We start from the raw sequence: 27761 nt of genomic DNA, 5'->3' as shown, positions 1-27761 counted from the left end.
ACTTTTTGTGATGCCCAAACCAGCAGGATGGTTAGATAGAGGCTTCTGTGTAGCATTTTATTCCCACCTTCCTTCCCACTCATTGCATTAAAATAAATTGAGACAATAATGTTCATAAGAGAAGTAAAGTTCTAGGAGCAACAGCTCTTCCTCCAAACCCTAATGCCACTGGAAACTGTCCAGCTTTTCAGGATGGCACATGGCATCTACATAAAATGCAGGCACTGGAACCCAGCCACCAAGGGAGAGACACTCTGTGCTGTGAACACACACGTTACTTAGGAGTGAAGTAACGCTTTTAATCCCACTCCGATAGGGAATAATAGCTTCTGGAGAAAGATTTCCTTTGAAGGATGAAATTTTGCAAGGAAGATCTCAGCCCCTGTACATTTTTTTTCCATTTGCAAAAATGTTTGATAATGAATGATCATCAGGTGACTTTTTAATTACCTAAACAGGAGGGAGACACACCAGCTTTCCATGAAAAGAATTCTGAATGGCAAATGTAGATTTGCTTATTTGAAAACCTCCAGTTCAATTGTTTCCAAAAGATTTAATTATTTCATCATGTATTGTTGAACTTTCACAATAGCTTACATTTCTCAACCCCAAAAGATGCTTCCTGTTACAGACTTCTAATTCTCTGCCTGTGGTTGTCTGAAGAAACCTCTATACATTTAAATATAGGCTATTTCAAACCCTGGCAGGAAAGAAAGACCTTGGAACTGCATCAAATGAAGGGTTTTATTTTTTTCCTCCCTCATGAAAACCTGAAGTAAATGTTATGCAAAATATTCTAATGCTGCCTTAAGGTTGGTATTTTAATTGCACAAAAGAGAATTTATTCATTTGTGGTATCTGAATCAACAGTAACTCTTAACCAGTGTAAGAGACGATCTTAGTCATTAGTCTTATGATATGGAAAATGAACAAGCATTTGGGCAATATTTCTATTCTGGTGCCCTCCCTTGCCTTTCTGATTTACACTTCTCTATCTTACCTTAGACCTACCAAATGAATTACCTTCAATTAAAAGCAGCAGTGCTATGCAACCGTAGTACACAGCTAGGAAGGGAAGCTGGGCTTTGACTCATATGAGAGCCAAGACATTAGAAATAGAAAGAAAGCATTCAGTGTATCACACTGTTGAAAAAATAAATACTATGTAGATGCTTTAGTCAATTCTTCAGAGACACCACAGATCAAAGTAAATAGAAATTACTGGTCACTATTACTTCCTAAAAGTGTGTTTCTAGACAGAAGTTTTCTGTCCTTCACTAATTCATTCATTCATTCATTTCCTCATGTGTTCCAAAAAAATATTTTAAACCACTGTCCCCAACATGCCAATCGTGTGGTTCTAACGTGTTCCAAGGTCAACAGCATTTATTACAAGCACTTGCTATATTCCAGGCATCAAGTTAAGTATTTCACATGCGTTAATTATCTCACTGAATACTTGGAAATCCTCTGAGATAGGTTAAGTTTCTCATCTGCAGATGAGAAAACTGAGTCAAAGAAAGACTAAACAGTTTCCCCAAGATTTAACAGCTAGTAAGCTGAGGAACCAGGATTGGAACCTGCCTGGCTTCAGAGCCCAGTGTCTAGCCACTAAATTATGCGTTATAAATACATGTCAAAAGAGAAGGTCCCTATCCTTATATGTCTTCAGCCATTTCTGAGTTATTCTTTTGTCCAGAGTATTTATCACACCCACACTTTTGACGTTAGACTCTTGACCTCTTAGATTCATGGATACAGGGAAGCATGAGCCATAGGGCTATGTGGTCTAAAACTCAAGGAGCACTCTTCCCGATTGACTCCTAAAACTGTCTTTTGCATAGAATAAGCTTACACCACTGAGGTTGGGTAGAATCTTTTTATACAGGATATTGTTGATCTATACAAGCTATAAAGGTTAATTGCTAAGTCCCTAATTAGTGTTATAACATGTGCTAGGCCAAGTATAACTACAAAGTCATGGGACATATTCTACAGCCTCACATGAAAATCAGTCATATTAACTATATAATCCTGACTCGATTTTATCTTCCTTTTCTGATTTCTGAAAAAAAATTAAAGTATTTAAGCATATATATCCAATATACTTTCCCTAAGTTATTTAGTTAATCCTGGTATCCATCTTGGAACCTAGAAAATTAGCATATGTTATTTTTGGAGATGAATACTTTGAGGTATTGAGAAGTTTTTGTGGCCTGAAGGAGCCCTACTGAGCTCTACTGGGAGTGAGAGGAAGTATGGGGCTAAAAATCTAGGTCTCCTTATATTTAGTGAATGGAGCTGCTCTTAGATAACTGTGTTTACTTATGTGGGTCAAATCTTATTTTCTATTCAGAATCACACACTTTCAGCATGTCCCCCTCACTATTATCCTGAAATTCTCCCTGGTTGGCCTTAAAAATAACTCCTGTACTAGAAATATATTCAGTGAAATTCCTTTATGTTTTTCTTATGAAGAAATGATTATGTAATAATGAGGCCTGCAGAATGCCAAATATAGAACAATTTCACTACAGGAAAGCTGAGGACATACTCCTCCTATGTTAGAAACCTTATTTGTTCTGATAAAGTATGATTTTGTATTTAAGTAAGGGAAACTAATACAGAGGTCCCTGAGTCCTTGCACTGATTATGTAACACAGTTTCCTTAAATTATTCTTGAGGCATTGTCCTCCTCCTCCTCCTCTAGTGGGGGGGAGGAAAAACAAAAAACAAAAAAAGAACACAACCCTGCAGGTTCAAAAGATACCAAGACAGAGGGAAAGCCAAAAATATAACCCAGGACTCATGTATTTCCAGACAGCTGTGCTATTTACTAGCAAGCATATGCAAATAGAGAGAAACTTGGTTATAATACCTGGAGTACAAAATAAGCATTTTTAGTATAATTTTATTATATTATTTCTAGTAATATTTCCTCAGGCAATTTCTAGAAATTTCTAGAAATATCTGGTACTGTTTCATTATCTCTATAGTTGTGAATAGAGGTTGTGACTTCCTTAATGGGAAATACCATTTTGCTAATTTAAATAACTATTCCTTTATACTATCTTTGCTTAGATTTTTATAAAATACTTTTTTTCACACTATGCATCGTATATGAAATTATAAAATTCAAACTTGAGATACCAAATTTCTAGGATTTCTGACCTATAGATGAAGCGTCTGGAAGCAGGCACCTCCAGGTTCTTAACATCAGAGGCTTATAATCAGAGGTAGGTGTGCAGGTAGAAAATTCCTGATAGGTGGCAAGAAAAAGTAAGACACAGAATTAGGGAAAGACTACCATTTCTGGCTCATCACTCTGGCCTCCATACCACAGAGCAGAGGAGAGGTTCCTACACCTCTTACAGGCAATAGCCAGTGTCAGGCAGGAGGCAGCATTTGGTCATAAAATAAAAACGAAGTGGATGAGTAGACTGGAAGATCAATTGTGTAGTCATTAGCAATGACCAATCAAAGTCTTCACTGAATGAAGAAGAGGCTTTTCACTCAACAGTCATCAGCATGAAATAGGAGGGACTTCGAGAGAACATCATATCCAGTTTCCAACTTTAGGCCAGTCCACTTCTAAATAGTAAATGTATACTTTGCTCTTCTCAATGATGGGTTCTTTTAAATTATTATTATTGGAGTATAACTGCTTTACAATGGTGTGTCAGTTTCTGCTGTACAATGAAGCGAATCAGCTATATGTATGCGTATATCCCCTCTCTCTTGGACTTCCCTCCCACCCCCCCATCCCACCCATCTAGGTCAGCAGAGAGCACTGAGTTTGATCAGAGTAATTAATGTTAGCTGCCACAGCAGATAATGTTGAACTCTTGAGGCTTCTTTCTTGTTCATGGAGTCCAGTCCAGGTCTGGAAGCCCCCTGCTACATAGCAGCTACATCCCCAAAGTTGCCATTGACAGGAAAGGGCTGGAGTGACACACTGGCTTCTTTAAAGGGCCAGGGCCCAGATGTGGCTTACCTCACTTTCCGCAACATTTTATTGGCCAGACTCCAGTTGTCTGGTCCAACCACAGGAGGCTGGAAAATGCGGAGAAGCACGTAGATACTTGCTGAGCACTAACAGCCTCCCTTCACAGCTCCCAAGGACATAGTGGAATGAATTGGGAACAGCGTTCTGAAGAGGTCTGAACATGATGAGCACACACATTCATCCCTCGAGGAAGCAGCTGGACTAAAGGATGAAGTCCATGATGCCCTGACAGTGTACAAACACACCTGATGTAAGAAACGCCTGCGCAGACGGCTAGCTTAGAAGCCAGAGGTTAAATGTTAACGTGTTTATCTTTGGTTTTGCATTGTGATGTGGAGAATGTGTGGCATTTGAAATATGTTCGTGAAGGACTTTAAATAGAAGGGTAATAAATGGGTCTGCGCTGGGAGATACACACATCCATGTTAAGTGTCTCTCTTTCATTTTCCCACTGCCTTTTCCTTCCCTTGACTAACTTATCATTTTAATGGAGTGATGTGAAGTTCCCTACAGTGCAGTATAAGTGAAATGTTCCTATTCCTCCCATTAGGACCTATAAACTAAGGTGTACTTTGAGTCGAACGGTTTAGCATCTGGTTGAATGAGAGAGGAAGGTTACAAAGTTGTTTTTTGTTTTGTTTTGTTTTGTTTTTGCGGTACGCGGGCCTCTCACTGTTGTGGCCTCTCCCGTTGCGGAGCACAGGCTCCGGATGCGCAGGCTCAGCGGCCATGGCTCACGGGCCCAGCCGCTCCGCGGCATGTGGGATCTTCCCAGACTGGGGCATGAACCCGTGTCCCCTGCACCGGCAGGCGGACTCTCAACCACTGCGCCACCAGGGAGGCCCGGTTACAAAGTTGTTAATGTGTGAATGCTAGATTCGGGTGCCAGAAATAGCCAGGGCATAGAATATTTACACATGTGAATGTCCTAATCCGTAACGATGCTATCAACCACCAGCACAGCAGATTTCTGTTTGGTTGATAATTTTTCTTCTTTCCAGTGTTTTAAGACACTTCTAAAAACATTTATAATAATTTACTCTACTTTGTAATTCGATTTAGTGATTAGAATCTTGCTCACTTACAGAGTTGCTTCCCTTTAAATGAATGGCACCAGCTGGCTGATAGCTGAAACCTGATATGACTCCCAAAGCCATTGGAGGAACCAGCATAAGGCAAAGCATAATGTGTTGTGGAGCTTCATGAAAAGTGGCTGAGGGAGGTGTCTGACATTCTGATATATGTCTTTGTATATATATACATATGTATGTTAAATATGATGGAGAAGATTTTCTTTTAAACTTAAACCTTAGCTACTCTGGGCATCCATTCAATTTATAGGACATGGGAAGAGGCAATATTATGTTCTCTCATATAGCCTCTAATCATTAGTGGAAGGACAAATAGCTGAAAATGTGCAGTTTGGACTTGAGCCTCTTGGGCTATTTTACCATCAAGAGAAATATGATGACTGTATAATTAATTATTGGAAGGAAGCACTGGCAAAAGTCTAAGAGAGCAAAGTAATCACAAGTGGCCTTGAGTATTAACTGTTTCCATGTAATTTTACACATGGCATTGAAGATGCAGTAAGTTATTTGTTTCACTCCCTTAACATACAGTTAATGAGAAGCCCTATCAGGCTAGGCACTGTGCTCTCATGCTGGTGTGACAGGTATGAGTGAGTCTGACTCATGGAAATCAAAGATTGTCAATGGCCAAAGACTCTCAGGACCAAGTCACTTTCCAGATGAGGTTAAGTAACTTGGCTGAGGCCAGAGGAAAGACGGGTAGAATAACAGACAGAGGGAGCACTTGCCCTTTCCCTGTGGATTGAACAGGGAAAGATGTGGGCTGAAACTCAAGAATAATTCTGCTGGCCAAGAAGCCTGGTTCTCAGTCCATCTGGAGCTGTTTGGAATTGACAACACAAGAATCCTTCTCACTGCTACAGCACATCTCTGCCTTGTGAGGTCTGTGGCTTTTGGAGAACAAAGCAGCTACCCTATCAGCTGCCCTAAGACAGTCGAAGGCAAGTAGACAAGAGGACGGGCTGGGCCAACGTGAATCCAGTTGCATGACCACCTTTTCCCGATTCCTTCTCTACAGCCTGCCTCGTTTGCTTGTGACAGACATAGGATGGACAGAGACCATGGGCCTGCTCACTTTTCCCCTCTGATACTCATACGTTCCATAGTCTCTATAGAAACTCTAATGCGTTTCCATAGCGTTCAGGCCTAGGCCCTGTGGACAAGCTGTTACCCCTGCTGGCCACCAGGACAATACCAAATACAGAGCTGATGCAGAGCCAAGCAGGAGAGATTCTTCCTGCTCCCCTCAGGGAAGCACTGCTGATTCTCACCTGTCCTCAGTCACATCTGCCTCAACTTGTCCCCTGACACTGCCCTATTTTCCCAGCAGTCAGTTTTTCTCAATATGAAACCAGAGTTCCACTCACAGTTAAAACCATCTCTTGTTAGAAGACAGGGTCAGTGGACACTTCATGTTGTATAAGCACATGCATTGTGAGATGGAGACAAACACAGTCATGGAGGGTCACACTGCCTCAGAAAGCATTTGCCAGAGTGCTCTGGCCTCACAGCATGTTACCAATAGACTGCTTTTTGCAGGAATTGATCAGCTCTCCTAAACACGGGTGTTGTGCATGTTTATGTGTGAGACTGGGAGCCAGGTGGGGGAGATTTTGATAGGCAGTGTTTGTGTCCTTAGGACATGGAGGTTTGAATAAAACATCATGGTAGGGTACACAAGCAAGAGAAGAGAAATCTTTGACATTTTCTCCATAACATGCCTAGGGCTCTGAACAAATGGGGGGACCTGTGGTGCCTTCATGTCTAACTTCACACTTAGCTCAAGATTAATGAGACTCACCCCATTCAGGATTCATTTGTAGAAGCAGGGACAACCTTTCCTTCTCACCACCACCACCATGCCCACCTCTTGAGTTTTAAGAAGAGGAGAGAGAGAAAAGAGAAATCCCATTTGCACCAGCCAAACTGAGGGAGAGAAAACGTGATACAGGCAGTATATAGGGCATGTGAGGATGGCTCTAGTTTCCACTATAAAATCGTTCAAGTTTTTCAAATTGTAGATGTGAATATTATCAGCATTATTAAAAAATACCTTAAAAATCAGAAAGCCAAATTCTTAACTATAGCACATTAATTGAGTTGAAGAATGCAGAGAAAACAAACTAAACTAAACCAAACTTCCAGAGTCTCTATACAGTCAGTGGCATTTCTGTCACTGTACTCAGGACATCTACCTACCTATCCAAGTTATCCTGGCTCTACTTGTGCCTGGTTATCGTGGCAACTGTTGAATTCAATCGACATGGCAGCATCTCCCATTTTAGCAGTAGATAATCTAGTCTGTGATATGTCAGGGTCTTCTGGATCTTCTTAACACAATCGGAAGAGCCGGTGATACATTTAGTACTTTCCCTTTCTAGCTTTGTGACCTTGGCCAAGAGAATGACCCTTATTGAGCTTCAAGCTCAGTAATTATCCAGCCAATACATAGGTGGGAAGTGGTGGTAGTAAAGATGGTCAGACTATCGCACAGGGATCAGTTTTGGATCAAATAAGGCGAGGTATATACCACTGTTTTACAAATTGCGTAATATAGTACTACCTAAGATATTATTATTACTAATTATCTTTATTATTTCTCCTTATTTTTCTTCTTGCTTGTATCTTCTTTCATTATTTGATGTGCATTTGCCCTTCCAACAGAGGGCAAACAAAGATAAGATGGAGATCTAACCCATATTCATCAACTTGAGGTTTCGTTTTTTATGTTTTTTCCCCACCACAAATGCTGCACACCTACTTACCTCTCTGGAATTTTCAAAACTACTTATAATTACAGAAGTATTCTATTTCTCCTAGCTACGTTTAACACTCACAACAATTACTGTGTTTTCCACCATTGTATATAATTTTTGAAAAATTATAATGGGCATGAATGTATTAATTCACAATAGTAACTCTGTTTAGAAGTAAATAATGTGAATGTTCCATATTCTGTTTGTAATGGTTTTATGGTAAGCTTTGAACAGGGGCAATGCAAAGAAAGAAATTCTAAAAATCTCCTGTCAAACCTATTCTTTGTCTAAATAGTCTAGCTTCTGGGCCCTTGAGCGGTGGCAGGGAACAACTGTTATTATTTTCTTTGTATCCTATGCATGCTTTAGTTCACTCTAGTTGGTTTCTATTAGAATCTACCTCCTTCCCTACATGCAAAGAACGCTGTATGCCTTAAGCAACTAAAAACATAGAATTTAAGCTAGTAATATGGGCATGAAATCATTAAGTGCAAGAAATTCTTACAAGCACTATAGTTACCTCTGTGTATTTCTGACTCCCAAAATGCAATGAACAGTAAGTTATTTTGAAATATTCTGAGTAGTTGTGTGATAAGCTCATACTGGCACTTCTGTTGAAACAGTAAAAACTGGCTGATCTAGGTCATAATTGTCATTCTTTTACCCCTCCTCACCTCTGCCCACGCACACTGCACAGTGCATTTATGTGGCATCGGCTCTTGATAAATGTTGTTGGTTTGTATTATTCTTCAACAGAATAGATGGCAGGTTGGTCTCTGAACCCTTTATATTTCTATTCCCTGATCACTTACAGCTCCTTTCTCTCTGATTTAAAATCCTCTCTGCTTTTGGTATAAGGACTTGTTTATGATATTCCCTTAATAGCTAAAGAATTCATCCATGGGATACAGACAATGTTTTTCTCATATTTAATTTTTTAAGAGAAGTAATGGAACACAAAAAAAATTGATGGCCCATAAAGTATTTTGTAGCTTTTAAGGATATGTCATGGTTTAGGGCTAAATCTTACAGGCTTTTCATGGAGTAAGAAGTGGGTTTTTAGTAGATGCCAGGAATACTGCCTGAATTTTCACCTGTTCTAAGAATTATACTGAACATGTCCCTTTAACATGGAAAATATGTCTATTTGAGTGCAAGGGTGGGTAAAGACACACTCTGCTTTTCTCTTACAAAATCTCAAGGTGCCACTTCTCAGACCTTGGAAACAACCCAGTTGCTATTTGCCACTTACCCTAGGTAGCCTGATATTTTTCTTTTTATAAATTTATTTATTTATTTATCTATCTATCTATTTATTTATTTTTGGCTGTGTTGGTTCTTTGCTGCTCACGGGCTTTCTCTAGTTGCAGCGAGCAGGGGCTACTCTACGTTGAGGTGTGTGGACTTCTCATTGCAGTGGCTTTTCTTCTTGCGGAGCACGGGCTCTAGGCACACAGGCTTCAGTAGTTGTGGCTCGCGGGCTTCAGTAGTTGTGGCTCATGGGCTCTAGAGTGCAGGCTCTGTAGTTGTGGCGCATGGGCTTAGTTGCTCCACAGCATGTGGGATCTTCCTGGATCAGGGCTCGAACCTTTGTCCCCTGCCTTGGCAGGCAGATTCTTAACCAATGCACCACCAGGGAAGTCTAGCCTGATATTTTTGAGCTTCCCTCTTCTTAATACCCCCATTGCTGCCAAATAACAAAACCATCTGCCCCAGTTGGACAGCATCTAAAGACGAATCTGTAAGTACCAGAAACAAGGAAGCGATTTGGCCTAGGTAAAGGGGAGATGGCATTCCATTCCTTCCATCTATAGGTTAAGTCAGCTTCTGGGTGTTTTCCCAGATTAGTAAAAACAAATATCCAAACAGCTGGAATAAGGGTCTGGGAATAGGAGATTTTGGAGAAGCTGCTGACTTGCTGTTAAGTGCAGTCTCAGTGAACAGAGTCAGGATAGTTCCATTTGCTCTTATTTAGCAAGGCAATGACCCGTACATGGGAACAGTCATTTGATGCCCCACAGAGTATACCTATTGCTGAATCAACAATAATGGACACCCTTAGCTGGGCATGAATGCAAATGCTGGTGTCTGAATGATTTGTTCCCTTTTAAAACCAGCCCACACCCTTAGACTCCAGGGCACTTCTGAACATTTAATAAATATAGAAACATTCCAGTTTAATATACTTTCATTTTAGGTAGACTAGGGAACTCAACCAGATGCAGATATGCATGCCACACATGTGTCACCCTAAGTACACATCCACCACTGAGTGGTGTGTAAGTGAGCTTGTAACATTTCCTTGTCCCATGGCTACCGTGTTTGAGTTATTTAGAGCAGGCTGACCCATATTCATCCTCCCTTTTGACAGTGCCTACCATCTGGATGAGTCTGTAGGGACTGTTTTGGTATAAATCTGACTACCTAGAACAGTGTCAGGAACTCATAGGGCCGCTTGAGAATGTTATATAACAGGGTTCAAAGGCCCCGAAGAGTGTGTCTTACCCAGCTTTGGCCAACACAGTCAAATGCCAGCTACATCTCAGAGGACTCTGGTGAGTGAAGCTTCAGGCACTTTTAGTCGCATGTACAGTTCAGAAACTGCTCCTGTCTGATTAAAAAAGGATTAAAAGAGGATTCCTTTTTCTTGACTGCCCATTGTTTCAATATGTCATTTTCGGGAGCTTCCTCACTGCAGTTTCCCTGTCTTTACCACATTACCAGTCATATGGCACTTGGCATTGCTTTGTTTTGTACATACATTTTATCTTTTTCTCTAAATTGTTAGCATATTATTCCTCTTTCTTTAAGTTACTTTGTTCATCATTTACTGCATGCATAAGTGCAGCATTTGTAATCATTCCTGGCAGAGATATTTGAGTAACTGATGCCCATAATGAGTTTCTCCTAACTTCAACTTCATCTGACACTCAAAGAATCTATAGTTTCCATATTTTCCAACTCACGCATGAAATTTGTATCTAAAAGGAATCATGTTCCTGCAGAGTGCTCCTTTCCAGATACATACTTTGGAGGCTGCTGTTTCTTGCTTTATAAATGGATCCTAATAGGAGTGGGAGCTAGTACTAGTGGAAAATAAATTATCATTGCTAGCTATTTTATTCTACTGCAAGATCTAAGTCTTCAGAGACTCAAATTATGGACACAAAACACCTGGCAACAACTGTTGTGTACAAGACATTACAAACTATGTAAGGGTGACAAAATTTTATTTGGAGTGCTTTTTCTTTTCTTTTTTTTTATTTATGCATTTATTTTTTATTGAAGTATAGTTGATTTACAATGTTGTGTTAGTTTCAGGTGTACAGCACAGTGATTCAGATATATATATCTGTATATGTATATATATATATCCTTTTTCAGATTATTTTCCCTTATAGATTACTACAAAATAATTGAGTAGAGTTCCCTATGCTATATTGTAGGTCCTTGTTGGTTATCTATTTTATATATAGTAGTGTTTATATGTTAATCCCAACCTTCTAATTGACCCTCCCCCACTTGGAGTGCTTTTTCTTGGGAGCCCAACAGTTAAGCTTCTAAAAATTCGGGGAAAACTTATTTTACTTATGGTTGTACACTCTCATATCTTTATGTCACTTTTTGTTGTAGGTATAAAGTGCCTAGACATTAACTGAAGGGTTGACATATATATATATATATATATATATATATATATATATATATATATATATATATATATTTATTTATTTATTTATTTATTTATTTATTTTGCGGTAGGCGGGCCTCTCACTGTTGTGGCCTCTCCCCTCGCGGAGCACAGGCTCCGGACGCGCAGGCTCAGCGGCCATGGCTCACGGGCCTAGCCGCTCTGCGGCATCTGGGATCTTCCCAGACCGGGGCACGAACCCGTGTCCCCTCCATTAGCAGGTGGACTCTCAACCACTGTGCCACCAGGGAAGCCCAAGGGTTGACATATTGACATAGCTCTGCCCATTAGCAGATAAGAACTGAGTGCATGTCTTTGGGGTGAGTTATTGTTAATACCAGTGTAAATGATTGACTATGAATTGTAATAATTACCTACACCTTTTGGCAATAATGGTGCCTGCAAAACTATAATTGGAATACCATTAGCCATAGAAATGTATGAATTCTTTTATCATGTTATCTTTTTTTTTAATTTTTAAAAAAATTTATTTATTTATTTATTTATTTTGGCTGTGCCGGGGCTTAGATGCGGCACAGGGGATCTTCGTTGCGGCACACGGGATCTTTAGTTGAAGCATGTGGGCTTCTTTGTTGTGGCATGCATGTGGGATCTAGTTCCACAACCAGGGATTGAACCCAGGCCCCCTGCATTGGGGGCACGGAGTCTCACCCACTGGACCACCAGGGAAGTCCCATCATGTTATCTTAGGAGTTAAGCCAACATTGTTTTTTATAAGCTAGTTTTAGCATGTAATAAATAATGGCTACACTATAGAACCTCTTTCAGTTTATAGAACAAGTTCATGTGCATTATCATATTTGACCCTAATAGCAATCCTATAACATTGCCTAATACCAATTTTGCACATTACTTCCAGTTACCAGATGAGGAAATGAAGACTCAAACAAATTTAAATAATAATGTCATTAATTTGTTCATTTAGACATTCAAAATGTGTTAAGTACCTGCAATGTGCCTGATGATGAGGATTCAAAAGCCAATATCAGAGAACATGTGATTTCCTTGTGAGGTAGTGGCAGGGCAGGGCCAAAGTCCCCTGGCTCTCAGTCTAGCTCACTGTGCTACATTTTCCCATCCTGTCATCATCCTAGAAACTACCACACCATGCAGCAAAACATGCTTCAGTGGCATTTTCAGAGGCAAATGCCAGGCTGGATGGACGTTTGAGGTTTCACAAGATGGCATTTATGTGTTATATTGTGTATTTTTATTCTTATTGTTGAATTCTTAGATCGTGCTTATTAAAGCCAAGTGCTGTTCAGAAAACATCCTGTAGATTTCTGAACCCAACTCTTAGGTATACATGACATCCTGTTCCATAGTCTGTTCCATATGCAAAAGATAGGGCTTAAGTTTGTCTAACCTCATGAAAGAAAGGTTAGAAATTAGGAAGTTGACAGTGTTGTGTTTTTAACACCCCCTCACCACCATACACACAGTAGTACATACACCTTGCCCCAACTTTAAATGAACAATAACTGAGACCAATTTGTTGCTGATTTGTACCATTAGGAATGGCACTTTGAATTGAATACAATAACCACTAATTATCTGAGGTTAGGGAAATAAGCCAACTGACCACTTTTCTCCCCTACTCTGGAACTGATTATTTTCTTTCTGTAGGCTGGTCAGTTGGGGACCAAAGATAAATGCATTAAAACATTCACAGCTAGAATTAGATGGCCTTGCAAACCAACGATTATTTTTAAAGCAATGTGTACTGATAGATCAGAACCAATGGTAGGCATGCAACTAAGATGGTTTTTTGGGAATCCAACAAGTACCTAAGCAGAGATGATAACAATTGTCCCTCTATGAAAAGGCCCCTCTTCAAATTTTCACCTTATTATGACTGCTTCTCAATTTGCAATAATTAGGATTCTTTGGTTTAAGCAACAGAAATTGACTGGCTAATTTTATGTAAGAAGGAGGTGATACAGTGGAAGAATATGGACTAGCTCACAGAACCAAAGGAAAAGCAGAAAAATCTTGCCATGGAAAGCTCAAAATCATTTATCTCTAGGGATACAAGTTGCAGACACTAGTGAAAAATAATAGTCTTTTCAGGTGGTTGCCCTTTCATAATATGTATTAGCTAACTATTGCTGATAAACAAACCAGTCCAAAATTCTTGGGCATAAAACAATAATAGTTACTCTTTATTTCTCACAAAAGTATAAGTCAGCACACTTCTAGGCTGGGCTTCACTACAGGTGACTGTGTTCCTGAGGTTGTCAGATTCATCAATTAAAAACATAGGATGCCCAGTTAAATTTGAATTTTAGATAATAAATAATTTTTAGTATAAATATGTCCCATGTAATATTTGGAACATACTTATACTAAAAATAAATACTTGGATCACCCTCCTCCCCACGGATACACCAGAAATACAGCTACACGTGGAACAACTCCTACAGAACACCTACTGAACGCTGGCAGAAGACCCCAGACCTCCCAAAAGGCAAGAAACTCCCCACATACCTGGGTAGGGCAAAGCGGAGAGATTCCCGCACAGAGGATCGGTGCCGAGCGGCACTCACCAGCCCGAGAGGCTTGTCTGCTCGCCCGCCGGGGTGGGCGGCGCTGGAAGCTGAGGCTCGGGCTTCGGTCAGAGCGCAGGGAGAGGACTGGGGCTGGCGGCGAGAACTCAGCCTGAAGGGGGCTAATGTGCCACAGCTAGCCGGGAGGGAGTCCGGGAAAACTCTGGAGCTGCCGAAGAGGCAAGAGACTTTTTCTTCCCTCTTGGTTTCCTGGTGCGTGAGGGGAGGGGATTAAGAGCGCTGCTTAAAGGGGCTCCACAGACGGGAGCGAGTCGCGACTGAAGGCGTGGAGCCCGGTGACGGGCGTGGGACGCTGGGGCTGCTGCTGCCGCCGCCAAGAAACCTGTGTGCGAGTGCAGGTCACTGTCCACACCGCCCTTCTGGGAGCCTGTGCAGCCCGCCACTGCCGGGGTCCCGGGATCCAGGGGTGGCTTCCCTGGGAGAACGCACGGTGTGCCTTGGGCTGGTGCAATATCACGCCGACCTCTGCCGCTGCAAGCTCGCCCCGCACTCCGTGCACCTCCCTCCCGCCCGGCCTGAGTGAGCCAGAGTCCCCGAAGAGGCTGCTCCTTTAACCCTGTCCTGTCTGAGCGAAGAACAGACGCCCTCCGGCGACCTACACGCAGAGGCGGGGCCAAATCCAAAGCTGAGACCCAGGAGCTGTGAGAACAAAGAAGACAAAGGGAAATCTCTCCCAGCGGCCTCAGAAGCAGCGGATTAAAGCTCCACAATCAACTTGATATACCCTGCATCTGTGCAATACATGAATAGACAAGAACATCCCAAATTGAGGAGCCAGGAGTCAGTGCTGTGCCTCTGAGGTGGGAGAGCAAACTTCAGGACACTGGTCCACAAGAGACCTCCCAGCTCCACATAATATCAAAGGCGAAAATCTTCCAGAGATCTCCATCTCAACACCAGCACCCAGCTTCACTCAACGACCAGCAAGCTACAGTGCTGGACACCCTATGCCAAACAACTAGCAAGACAGGAACACAACCCCACCCATTAGCAGAGAGGCTGCCTAAAATCATAATACGGCCACAGACACCCCAAAACACACCACCAGACGTGGACCTGCCCACCAGAAAGACAAGATCCAGCCTCACCCACCAGAACACAGGCACTAGTCCCCTCCACCAGGAAGCCTACACAACCCACTAAACCAACCTTAGCCACTGGGGACAGACACCAAAAACAACGGGAACTACGAACCTGCAGCCTGCAAAAAGGAGACCCCAAACACAGCAACATAAGCAAAATGAGAAGACAGAAAAACACACAGCAGGAGAAGGAGCAAGATAAAAACCCACCAGACCTAACAAATGAAGAGGTAATAGGCAGTCTACCTGAAAAAGAATTCAGAATAATGATGGTAAAGATGATCCAAGATTCTATTTCCCAGATCCAAAATCTAGGAAATAGAATAGACAAAATGCAAGAAACAGTTAACAAGGACCTAGAAGAACTAAAGATGAATCAAGCATCGATTAAAAACACAATAAATGAAATAAAAAATACTCTAGATGGGATCAATAGCAGAATAACTGAGGCAGAAGAACGGATAAGTGAGGTGGAAGATAAAATAGTGGAAATAACTGCTGCAGAGCAGAATAAAGAAAAAAGAATCTAAAGAACTGATGACAGTCTCAGAGACCTCTGGGACAACATTAAACGCACCAACATTCGAATTATAGGGGTTCCAAAAGAAGAAGAGAAAAAGAAAGGGACTGAGAAAATATTTGAAGAGATTATAGTTGAAAACTTCCCTAATATGGGAAAGGAAATAGTTAATCAAGTCCAGGAGGCACAGAGAGTCCCATACAGAACAAATCCAAGGAGAAATACACCAAGACACATATTAATCAAACTGTCAAAAATTAAACACAAAGAAATCATATTAAAAGCAGCAAGGCAAAAACAACAAATAACACACAAGGGAATCCCCATCAGGATAATAGCTGATCTCTCAGCAGAAACTCTGCAAGCCAGAAGGGAGTGGCAAGACATAATTAAAGTGATGAAGGAGAAAAACCTGCAACCAAGATTACTCTACCCAGCAAGGATCTCATTCAGATTTGATGGAGAAATTAAAACGTTTACAGACAAGCAAAAGCTGAGAGAGTTCAGCACCACCAAACCAGCTTTACAACAAATGCTAAAGGAACTTCTCTAGGCAAGAAACACAAGAGAAGGAAAAGACCTACAATAACAAACCCAAAACAATTAAGAAAATGGGAATAGGAACATACATATCGATAATTACCTTTTGCTCCCACCAAAAGACACAGATTGGCTGAATGGATACAAAAACAAGACCCATATATATGCTGTCTACAAGAGACCCACTTCAGACCTAGAGACACATACAGACTGAAAGTAAGGGGATGGAAAAAGATATTCCATGCAAATGGAAACCAAAAGAAAGCTGGAGTAGCAATTCTCATATCAGACAAAATAGACTTTAAAATAAAGACTAGTAGAAGAGACAAAGAAGGACACTACCTAATGATCAAGGGATCGATACAGGAAGAAGATATAACAGTTGTAAATATTTATGCACCAAACATAGGAGCACCTCAATACATAAGGCAAATACTCACAGCCATAAAAGGAGAAATCGACAGTAACACAATCATAGTAGGGGACTTTAACACCCCACTTTCACCAATGGACAGATCATCCAAAATGAAAATAAATAAGGAAACACAAGCTTTAAATGATACATTAAACAAGATGGACTTAATTGATATTTATAGGACATTCCATCCAAAAACAACAGAATACACATTTTTCTCAAGTGCTCATGGAACATTCTCCAGGATAGATCATATCTTGGGTCACAAATCAAGCCTTGGTCAATTAAAGAAAATTGAAATTGTATCAATTATCTTTTCTGACCACAATGCTATGAGACTAGATATCAATTACAGGAAAAGATCTGTAAAAAATACAAACACATGGAGGCTAAACAATACACTACTTAATAAGGAAGTGATCACTGAAGAAATCAAAGAGGAAATTAAAAAATACCTAGAAACAAATGACAATGGAGACACGATGACCCAAAACCTATGGGATGCAGCAAAAGCAGTTCTAAGAGGGAAGCAATACAATCCCACCTTATGAAACAGGAAACATCTCTAATAAACAGCCTAACCTTGCACCTAAAGCAATTAGAGAAAGAAGAACAAAAACATCCCAAAGTTAGCAGAAGGAAAGGAATCATAAAAATCAGATCAGAAATAAATGAAAAAGAAATGAAGGAAACGATAGCAAAGATCAATAAAACTAAATGCTGGTTCTTTGAGAAGATAAACAAAATTGATAAACCATTAGCCAGACTCATCAAGAAAAACAGGGAGAAAACTCAAATCAATAGAATTAGAAATGAAGAAGGAGAAGTAACAACTAACACTGCAGAAATACAAAAGATCATGAGAAATTACTACAAGCAACTCTATGCCAATAAAATGGACAAATTCTTAGAAATGCACAACCTGCTGAGACTGAATCAGGAAGAAATAGAAAATATGAACAGACCAATCACAAGCAGTGAAATTGAAACTGTGATAAAAAATCTTCCAACAAACAAAAGCCCAGGACCAGATGGCTTCACAGGCAAATTCTATCTAGCATTTAGAGAAGAGATAACACCTATCCTTCTCAAACTCTTCCAAAATATAGCAGAGGGAGGAACACTCCCAAACTCATTCTACGAAGCCACCATCACCTTGATACCCAAACCAGACAAGGATGTCACAAAGAAAGAAAACTACAAGCCAATATCACTGATGAACATAGATCATGAGAGATTAGTATAAGCAACTCTATGCCAGTAAAATGGACAACCTGGAAGAAATGGACAAATTCTTAGAAATGTACAACCTGCCAAGACTGAATCAGGAAGAAATAGAAAATATGGACAGACCAATCACAAGCACTGAAATTGAAACTCTGATAAAAGATCTTCCAACAAACAAAAGCCCAGGACCAGATGGCTTCACAGGCGAATTCTATCAAGCATTTAGAGAAGAGCTAACACCTATCCTTCTCTAACTCTTCTAAAATATAGCAGAGGGAGGAACACTCCCAAACTCATTCTACGAAGCCACCATCACCTTGATACCAAAACCAGACAAGGATGTCACAAAGAAAGAAAACTACAGGCCAATATCACTGATGAACATAGATGCAAAAATCCTCAACAAAATACTAGCAAACAGAATCCAACAGCACATTAAAAGGATCATACACCATGATCAAGTGGGGTTTATTCCGGGAATGCAAGGATTCTTCAATATACGCAAATCAATCAACGTGATACACCATATTAACAAATTGAAGGAGAAAAACCATATGATCATCTCAATAGATGCAGAGAAAGCTTTCGACAAAATTCAACACCCATTTATGATAAAAACCCTGCAGAAAGTAACCATAGAGGGAACTTTCCTCAACATAATAAAGGCCATATATGACAAACCCACAGCCAGCATCGTCCTCAATGGTGAAAAACTGAAACCATTTCCACTAAGATCAGGAACAAGACAAGGTTGCCCACTCTCACCACTCTTATTCAACCTTGTTTTGGAAGTTTTAGCCACAGCAATCAGAGAAGAAAAGGAAATAAAAGGAATCCAAATCGGAAAAGAAGAAGTAAAGCTGTCACTGTTTGCAGATGACATGATACTATACATAGAGAATCCTAAAGATGCTACCAGTAAACTACTAGAGCTAACCAATGAATTTGGTAAAGTTGCAGGATACAAAATTAATGCACAGAAATCTCTGGCATTCCTATATACTAATGATGAAAAATCTGAAAGTGAAATCAAGGAAACACTCCCATTTACCATTGCAACAAAAAGAATAAAATATCCAGGAATAAACCTACCTAAGGAGACAAAAGACCTGTATGCAGAAAATTATAAGACACTGATGAAAGAAATTAAAGATGATACAAATAGATGGAGAGATGTACCATGTTCTTGGATTGGAAGAATCAACATTGTGAAAATGACTCTACTACCCAAAGCAAACTACAGATTCAATGCAATCCCTATCAAACTACCAGTGGCATTTTTCACAGAACTAGAACAAAAAAATTCACAATTTGTATGGAAACACAAAAGACCCCAAATAGCCAAAGCAATCTTGAGAACGAAAAATGGAGCTGGAGGAATCAGGCTCCCTGACTTCAGACTATACTACAAAGCTACAGTAATCAAGACAGTATGGTACTGGCACAAAAACAGAAAGATAGATCAATGGAACAGGATAGAAAGCCCAGAGATAAACCCACGGACATATGGTCACCTTATCTTTGATAAAGGAGGCAGGAATGTACAGTGGAGAAAGGACAGTCTCTTCAATAAGTGGTGCTGGGAAAACTGGACAGGGACATGTAAAAGTATGAGATTAGATCACTCCCTAACACCATACACAAAAATTAGCTCAAAATGGATTAAAGACCTAAATGTAAGGCCAGACACTATCAAACTCCTAGAGGAAAACATAGGCAGAACACTCTATGACATAAATCACAGCAAGATCCTTTTTGACCCACCTCCTAGAGAAATGGAAATAAAGACAAAAATAAACACATGGGACCTAATGAAACTTAAAAGCTTTTGCACAGCAAAGGAAACCATAAACAAGACCAAAAGACAGCCCTCAGAATGGGAGAAAATATTTGCAAATGAAGCAACTGACAAAGGATTAATCTCCAAAATTTATAAGCAGCTCATGCAGCTCAATAACAAAAAAACAAACAACCCAATCCAAAAATGGGCAGAAGACCTAAATAGACATTTCTCCACAGAAGATATACAGACAGCCAACAAACACATGAAAGGATGCTCAACATCTTTACTCATTAGATAAATGCAAATCAAAACTACAATGAGATATCATCTCACACCAGTCAGAATGGCCATCATCAAAAAATCTAGAAACAATAAATGCTGGAGAGGGTGTGGAAAAAAGGGAACACTCTTGCACTGCTGGTGGGAATGTGAATTGGTACAGCCACTATGGAGAACGGTATGGAGGTTCCTTAAAAAACTAAAAATAGAACTACCATATGACCCAGCAATCCCACTACTGGGCATATACCCTGAGAAAACCATAATTCAAAAAGAGACATGTACCAAAATGTTCATAGCAGCGCTATTTACAATAGCCCAGAGTTGGAAACAATCTAAGTGTCCATCATCGGATGAATGGGTTAAGAAGATGTGGCACATATATACAATGGAATATTACTCAGCCATAAAAAGAAATGAAATTGAGCTATTTGTAATGAGGTGGATGGACCTAGAGTCTGTCATACAGAGTGAAGTAAGTCAGAAAGAGAAAGACAAATACTGTATGCTGACACATATATATGGAATTTAAGAAAAAAATGTCATGAAGAACATAGGGGTAAGACAGGAATAAAGACACAGACCTACTAGAGAATGGACTTGAGGATATGGGGAGGGGGAAGGGTAAGCTGTGACAAAGTGAAAGAGCGGCATGGACATATATACCCTACCAAACGTAAGGTAGATAGCTAGTGGGAAGCAGCCGCATAGCACAGGGAGATCAGCTCGGTGCTTTGTGACCGCCTGGAGGGGTGGGATAGGGAGGGTGGGAGGGAGATGCAAAAGGGAGGGGATATGGGAACATATGTATATGTATAACTGATTAAATTTGTTATAAAGCAAAAAATAAAAAATAAAAATAAAAAAATTAAAATAAATAAATACTTGTTGTTTATCTGAAATTTGTACTTGAATGAGCACCTTGTATTTCATCTGGCCATCCTATTTGCCATTTCCCATCCTCCTTCTCCTGGGACCAAAAGGCTCAGTTCAGCATGTGCTTTTCATGGTGATGGCAGAGGCAGAAGACCAAGTGAGTCCAATTGTTTCAGCACTTGTCAAGGCTCTGCTCATATTACCTATACTGATATCCTTGGCCAAAACAGGTAACATGGTCCAGGAATGTAAAAATATGTACCACCCACTGTAGGAGGGCATAGGCATGGTAAAGGATGTTGAACAGGGAAGAGTAGAAAACTGGAGCCATTAACAGAGTCAATCAACTTCTACCTCTTTTAAACTATTTCTTATAAAAACGAAGTTCTAAGGAGGGAGAGTCTGATATGCCCAACTTAGGTAATTTTCTTTGGCTAAGGAAAACAGGTCACCTGATTGACAATCCCAACAAACCAGTGGTAGTGGGATGAGAGGTAGTTCTCCAAAGGAAAAGTAGCATGTCTTACCAGAAGAAGAAGGCATGGATTTGGGCAGATTAAACACTCCACTATGTCCCTGACTTTGCCTGCATTTCCACTTTCGGTCATACACAGAGATGTTAGTTTCATACAAAAGGGAAGAAGGAATAAGTTTGAACCTGGAGAACTGCACAAAAATGTACAGGCAGCTCTGAGTCCACAAAAAACAAGGCAGACCCTGGAGATCTGGTAGAGGTTGTGGGTAAGAAAATTACAAAAAGAGTGAGAAAGGACAATAAAATCATGGGTGCCAGAGCCAGATTGGTTGTGTCATATCTTACTGCTGGTTCATTGCACAGCTGAAGGAATTCATGTATCCAAATGCAACTAGATGTTAGCATTATTTTAGAAACTGCCATTCACTTTGCACTGAATAAAAGAAAAAAAAACATGCATTGCTTTAACTTTGAACATATGTGAATTTCAATGAAAAAATATTACCTATTTAATAATTCAGATTTTAAAATTAGAAGTGTTGGGTGTGGCATATTCATTTTACATTTTTTTTTACAATGGAAACCCTGAGGATTACTTTGAATAATGAATGTTGCTGATGTCCTGAAAGAAGGTTATCTAAATTATGTTTTTCACTCAGCATTTTAGGAGGTATTATTCTAATAAACAATTAATTTTGGAACTGGCAACACCTAATAATAGTGTGGTGTCCAAAAGATTAGTGACTTATATTTGCAAATATTTTGATAAATTACTTGGCATGGTAAGTAAGGTTTATATTTATGTTTCTCAGAAAATATTGCTCTGGCCAAATGGGTAGCACTATATAGGGTAATTCTGAAAACCAAAATGATGTATACATTTTATATTATTTAGCAAATGGTATTGGAGAAATTGACTAAAAATATATGGGGAAAAATTTAGTTACAGTTCACACCATAAGTAAATCCCATATGATGTAAAGAGTTCAATTTTTAAAAAATGAAACAGACCATTAATAGAAAAATAAAAGAAATAGAGATAAACATTTAACTGATCTTGTTACAAAAAGACCTAATATGCCCAGAAGCAATAGAAGAAACCACAAAAGAAAGATAAATAAAAAAATTAAGACTTCGGGCTTCCCTGATGGTCCAGTGGTTAGGACTCTTTGCTTCCACTGCAAGGGGGCATGGGTTTGATCCCTGGTCGGGGAACTGAGATCCCGCATGCTGCACCGCGTGGCCAAAAAAAAAAAAAAGACACCTACAAAACAAATATGGTCGGGCTTCCCTGGTGGCGCAGTGGTTGAGAGTCCGCCTGCCAATGCAGGGGACACGTGTTCGTGCCCCGGTCCGGGAAGATCCCACATGCTGAGGAGCCACTGGGCCCATGAGCCATGGCCGCTGAGCCTGTGCATCTGGAGCCTGTGCTCAGCAACGGGAGAGGCCACAACAGTGAGAGGCCCGCGTACTGCAAAAAAAAGAAAAAAACAAACAAACAAACAAATATGGTCATAAAATTAAGATAAATTAGGGAAATTGTAAATAACAAAAGGTCAATTCCTTATGGTATAAGGAGCTGTCGTTAGTTGGTAAGAAAAACAAAATAATCCAGACAAATTGGAGAAGTCCTCAAAACTGAATAGGTTGAAAACGTTAAATAAATGGTTCACGGCATAAAATTTAGGAAAATATAATAAATCACATTAATATCCTTTGAGTAAAAATTGTTAGGAAATACTCCAGAAAGAGAAAACCAAAACAAACAAGCAAACAAAAACTACCCAGAGTACTGTGCTGACCCAAGAATTGAACATAAATCAATATTACAGTGATTTTGATAAACAACCTATGTTTGCTGATGCAAATAAGGTTATCATGTTAAACAGTATTTCCTAAGTAGTCTTCCTTACTGAGAATTAAAATAGAGTAAAAAATACTGTTTGGAACCGCTTTTGCAAAAGTGAGTGTAATATAGAGGAAGAGCTTAGTTTGGGAAATCTGTAAGCCTTTGGTTTTAGTATTAGCTCTATAATTCCTTAGCTAGTGTGATTTTTACCCATTTTATCCCTATGTCCACATCTGTAAAATGGCAGTAATTATAATAAAAATACTTTTTTTTTTTTTTTTTTTTTTGGTGGTACACGGGCCTCTCACTGTTGTGGCCTCTCCCGTTGCGGAGCACAGGCTCCGGACGCGCAGGCTCAGCAGCCATGGCTCACGGGCCCAGCCGCTCCGCGGCACATGGGATCCTCCCGGACCGGGGCACGAACCCGTGTCCCCTGCATCGGCAGGCGGACTCTCAACCACTGCGCCACCAGGGAAGCCCTAAAAATACTTTTTACTTCCCAGAATCTTTAGAAAAATTTTATGAGTAACAGAACAAAAACTTTGATTTGCCTCTTTAATATTATGTTATCAGTGATGGTATAAATGTAGACTGCATGAATTGCTATAGGAAACTAGGAAGGAACTATTAAATCATTAAACAAAAAAAAAGTTACATGTATTTGTATACATACATGCAAATATATATATGTATATATATATATATATATATATATATATATATATATATATATACATGTATATATGACTCATGATAGAAAAGAAAAAAATAAGTTAAAACACTGAAAAGTCTGTAATTGAGGAACTTGGACACCAAGTTCATCTTGGTTTCTAAAATATGTGAACATTTTTCTGCCCCATGGTCAATTTTTTTTAATTGAGTCAAAGTTGATAGTGAAATAGATGACTAGATGGGTAACTAAAGAAATATTGATAAAAGTATTTTACTGGTTCAGAATCAAAGCTTGCTCCTTTCTGACAAAAAATTTAATGAGATGACTTCTTTGAGCTCAGAAAAGAGTTGGGTAGGAAAATTTCATTCATTTCTTTTTTCAAACCCACTGAGCACCTACCATATTCCAAGTACTGTGCTCTGTAAGATTCAGTGGTCAAGAAAACAAAGGCCTTCCTGTCTGCCTCTTTCAGCTTAGTGACAGGCGTAGGTAAAACATCCAGCAATTCTGGTTCAGTGCTGTGTGGAGTAATACAGGGTACAGTGTGAGAACACAGGAGGGGCACCCAATATGGAATTAGGAGTGGGGTTGGGGGTAGGTGGGGGATGACAGGACAGTCTTCCTGGAAAAAGTGAGAAAACAAGCTGACAAGTTGAGACCTGAAGGAGGAAATGGAATAGTCACATGAAGAGTTGAAAGAAGACATTCCATGTAGAAAAAAAGAGAATGTTAAATGCCTGGGAGTAAACAAAGATAGTATATTACAGGAATCAAAAGTTGTTTGATCCGACTGGATGATGCAATGCAAAGGGAATAGGAAATAAGGCAGGAGAGAGAAGTAGGGTCTAACCATGAATGACCTATTAAGCCATATTAAGAAGTTTTTATTTTGAGGGTAATGAGATTAATCAGAGGATACTATACTCACATTTGCAATTTAGGGGGAAAATTCTGATTGCAGTATGGTGAATGAATGACAGTGAGCTTGGAGAGAAGAAGACTAGAGGCAAAGAAACTAATTGTAATGCTTTTGCAGTAATTCAGGCAAAAAAAAATAAAAAGAAATATTGATGGTTGGAACAAGGCTAGTAGGAATAAGAATTGAGAGTGATAAATGAATCTGAGAGATATTTAAAAGTCATAAGCTGTAGAATTTGGGGATCCACTTTATATGGGGGCAGTAAAGGAGAGAGAGCAGTCGAGGGAGATAAACTTCTTTTTTGGTTTGGGCAACTGTTTTCATGGTGACACCATTACTGAGAAAGTGATCACAAGATTACGGGTTCTCTGTGGGAAGGAAGATGATGACCCCTGAGTATGTTGAATCCTGGATTTCTGTGAGACATTCAATGGGGACATAGAATAGTTGGTTCATTGAAAGTGCAGATATATAGGTCATGAGAAAAATATGGGCTGAAGTTACTGATTTGGGAGTATCAATAGCATGACATTAGCTTCTGAAGCTGAAGAGTAGATGAGTAGTGAGTGATCACAGTGAATAATATTTAAAAAGAAGACAGTGATCAAACCTTCAGATGTTTAAGGAATGGGACAAGATAAGACCAAAAGTTAAACTTGGAAGGTTGGCCAGAAGGGTAAGAGGAAAAGCAGTTGAGTTTGTGACCTAGAAACTAAGGAAAGGAAGAATGAGGTTCCAGTCAACAAAGTCAACTACTTCAGTGAAAAATAGGAATAATAACAAAAATTTTCATTGAACCTGAAAACAGTATGGTTCAAACAAATTGGTGAGCCTCTTGAGAGCAGTTTCTTTGGAGGTTAATGAGAGAATGCAGATTGCACTGAAGGTTGGAGTGTGAATGGGAAATGAAGACATGGTATAGAACAATTCCTTCAAAAATTTGGAGATAGAGAAGTTAAAAGTAAATAAGAAGGTAAGATGGGATTTGGGGAGGGATTTCTTTCTAGAGCAAAAAGGCTACATCATATATAAATTCTTACGGCAAGAAGCTGATAAAAATTACAGTAAAGTAGGAAGATAAATGATGGAGTGAAACTACTGGTTAGTGACCCAGAGGAAGGTGGGATACAATGTCAACATGATTGCATTTCTAACTGTTCAACACAAACACTTTCTGTATCTCCAGTATCTGAGATCCAGGACCTGAGTATATTGTCCTTAATTAGGAGAAAGAATATAGTTTGGTGGCCAAAGCATAGCCCTGTAGCTAATTATTCTAGATTTTATTCCCAATTTTATTACCACCTGTCTATGTAACATTGAGTAAATGACCTTACTTGTGTGCCATGTAAAATCAAAGTCCTTAGTACATATATATTCCTCCTATAAAGGAGAGGCAATATGAGTAAATTTTATCATAGATAATAACTCTCTTGGATCTTGGCCATTGGAGATTTTTTTCTATTTTGTAAATTTACATGTTTATATATTAGGGATATGGAATCTTTCCCCCTCCACTTTTTTTTTTTTTTTAATCAGAACACATCTGTGTTTCTTTTCTCTACTCTATGTCCTGTTTTGGAATTCAGAATAAACTTTGAATTGAGTGACGTGAGCTTTTGTGATTACTATATAGCTTCCTGTTACAGGTCTTAGATTGTTGAGGGAGGTACCTAGGATGTCCAAGTCTTGTTCTCATACACCATCATAGGTTGTATTGTAGGTGTTTTTGGACATGTTCAGAACCATGGCTTACTCGACTGGGAATTAAAAACTGTGAATATTAAACAGTAGAACAGTTGTACATTCAGGAGCTCTGGATTCTAAGCCTAGCCATATTTCGTGATGTGATCACCCTTGATAAGCCGTTATTCCACTCTATGCCTCATATTCTTCCTTATTAAATGGATATAACCTTTCAGGTCCTCACTGTAAAAGTCTGGGAGAGTATATTATAAGTCAGTGTATGAATATGAGAAAACTACTCTGAACCCAAAGGGGAAACAGAAACTCTACAAATAGAAGTTGCTAAGTGACAGGAATCAACTACATTCTATTTCTGCCACTGGGTTTGATTTGGAATCACTGGTTCCTACCCAGAGGCCATATCAGATGTCACTGTGAGAAGAATGCCAAGGTCAAGAGGATCCTCCTCCCACTTCCTCCTTGTGACACTCTGACCTGGTCAGTTGCCCAGGTACCATCAGTAACTGCTAACAGGGATCTGCAGGGATAATACAGTTGTCAGGCAGCTGCCTCTACAAGCAGACAATGTTCCTGTTTTATTTGTCATTGCACAGAGTCTCTAATGGGCAGGAAGAGTGAGAAAAAATAAGAGTTTTATTTATTATTGGACTACTTCATGCTCTCTTGTCTTCCTCCCTCCCCTGACACATAGTTTTTCAGAGACAGCATAAGCAACTAAGAGTTAAAAAAAAGGAAAATCACAGTCAAAGCATAAACTCTGCAATTTGTAATCAGTACATAACCTCTGTGATGAAATTTGTAAGTAATTCACTTTCCACTTAAGCCCACCAGTGTGAGATCTAATGTTGCCACCCAGAACACTAATGAAGGAAGTCAGATGGCAGTGCAGCTAGCCCTTGGGGACTCATTTCTCATATCACGGAGAAGTAATTTCTGTCATTTTTGGCCATCTGGTAGCCTGGATTGTGAAGATGAAGATTCATTCAAGTAGGGCTTAAGAGCTTGGGCCCTGGAGTCTTTTTTGGATTCAAATCTGTTTTCTGTTTCTCACCTAGCCTATAACTATAACTTAGCTTTCCACCCATAAATAAAATCTTCATAGGGTATTATTTCCTTATTATAAGGAGTTATTGAGATAATACAGTACTTATATAAAGTAATCGACATAAGATCTTATGTATAGTAAATGCTTAAAGTTAGCTATTATTAAAGTGTTAGTAATAGTGGTGGTAATAGTATTAGGAGTAATAGTAGTATTTTTATAAAGTCTACCTGTCTGTGACA

General features: G+C 39.5%; 1 protein-coding gene across 1 annotated transcript in view; it reads left to right on the top strand.

The window, feature by feature from the left end:
- Positions 1–27761, top strand: part of LSAMP (limbic system associated membrane protein) — a 663395-nt gene that overhangs the window by 413407 nt on the left and 222227 nt on the right. The window lies entirely within an intron of this gene.

The sequence above is a fragment of the Mesoplodon densirostris genome, chromosome 5 (assembly GCF_025265405.1).
Source record: "Mesoplodon densirostris isolate mMesDen1 chromosome 5, mMesDen1 primary haplotype, whole genome shotgun sequence".
Taxonomy (NCBI): domain Eukaryota; kingdom Metazoa; phylum Chordata; class Mammalia; order Artiodactyla; family Ziphiidae; genus Mesoplodon; species Mesoplodon densirostris.
This window is presented reverse-complemented; position numbering and strand designations above follow the sequence as displayed.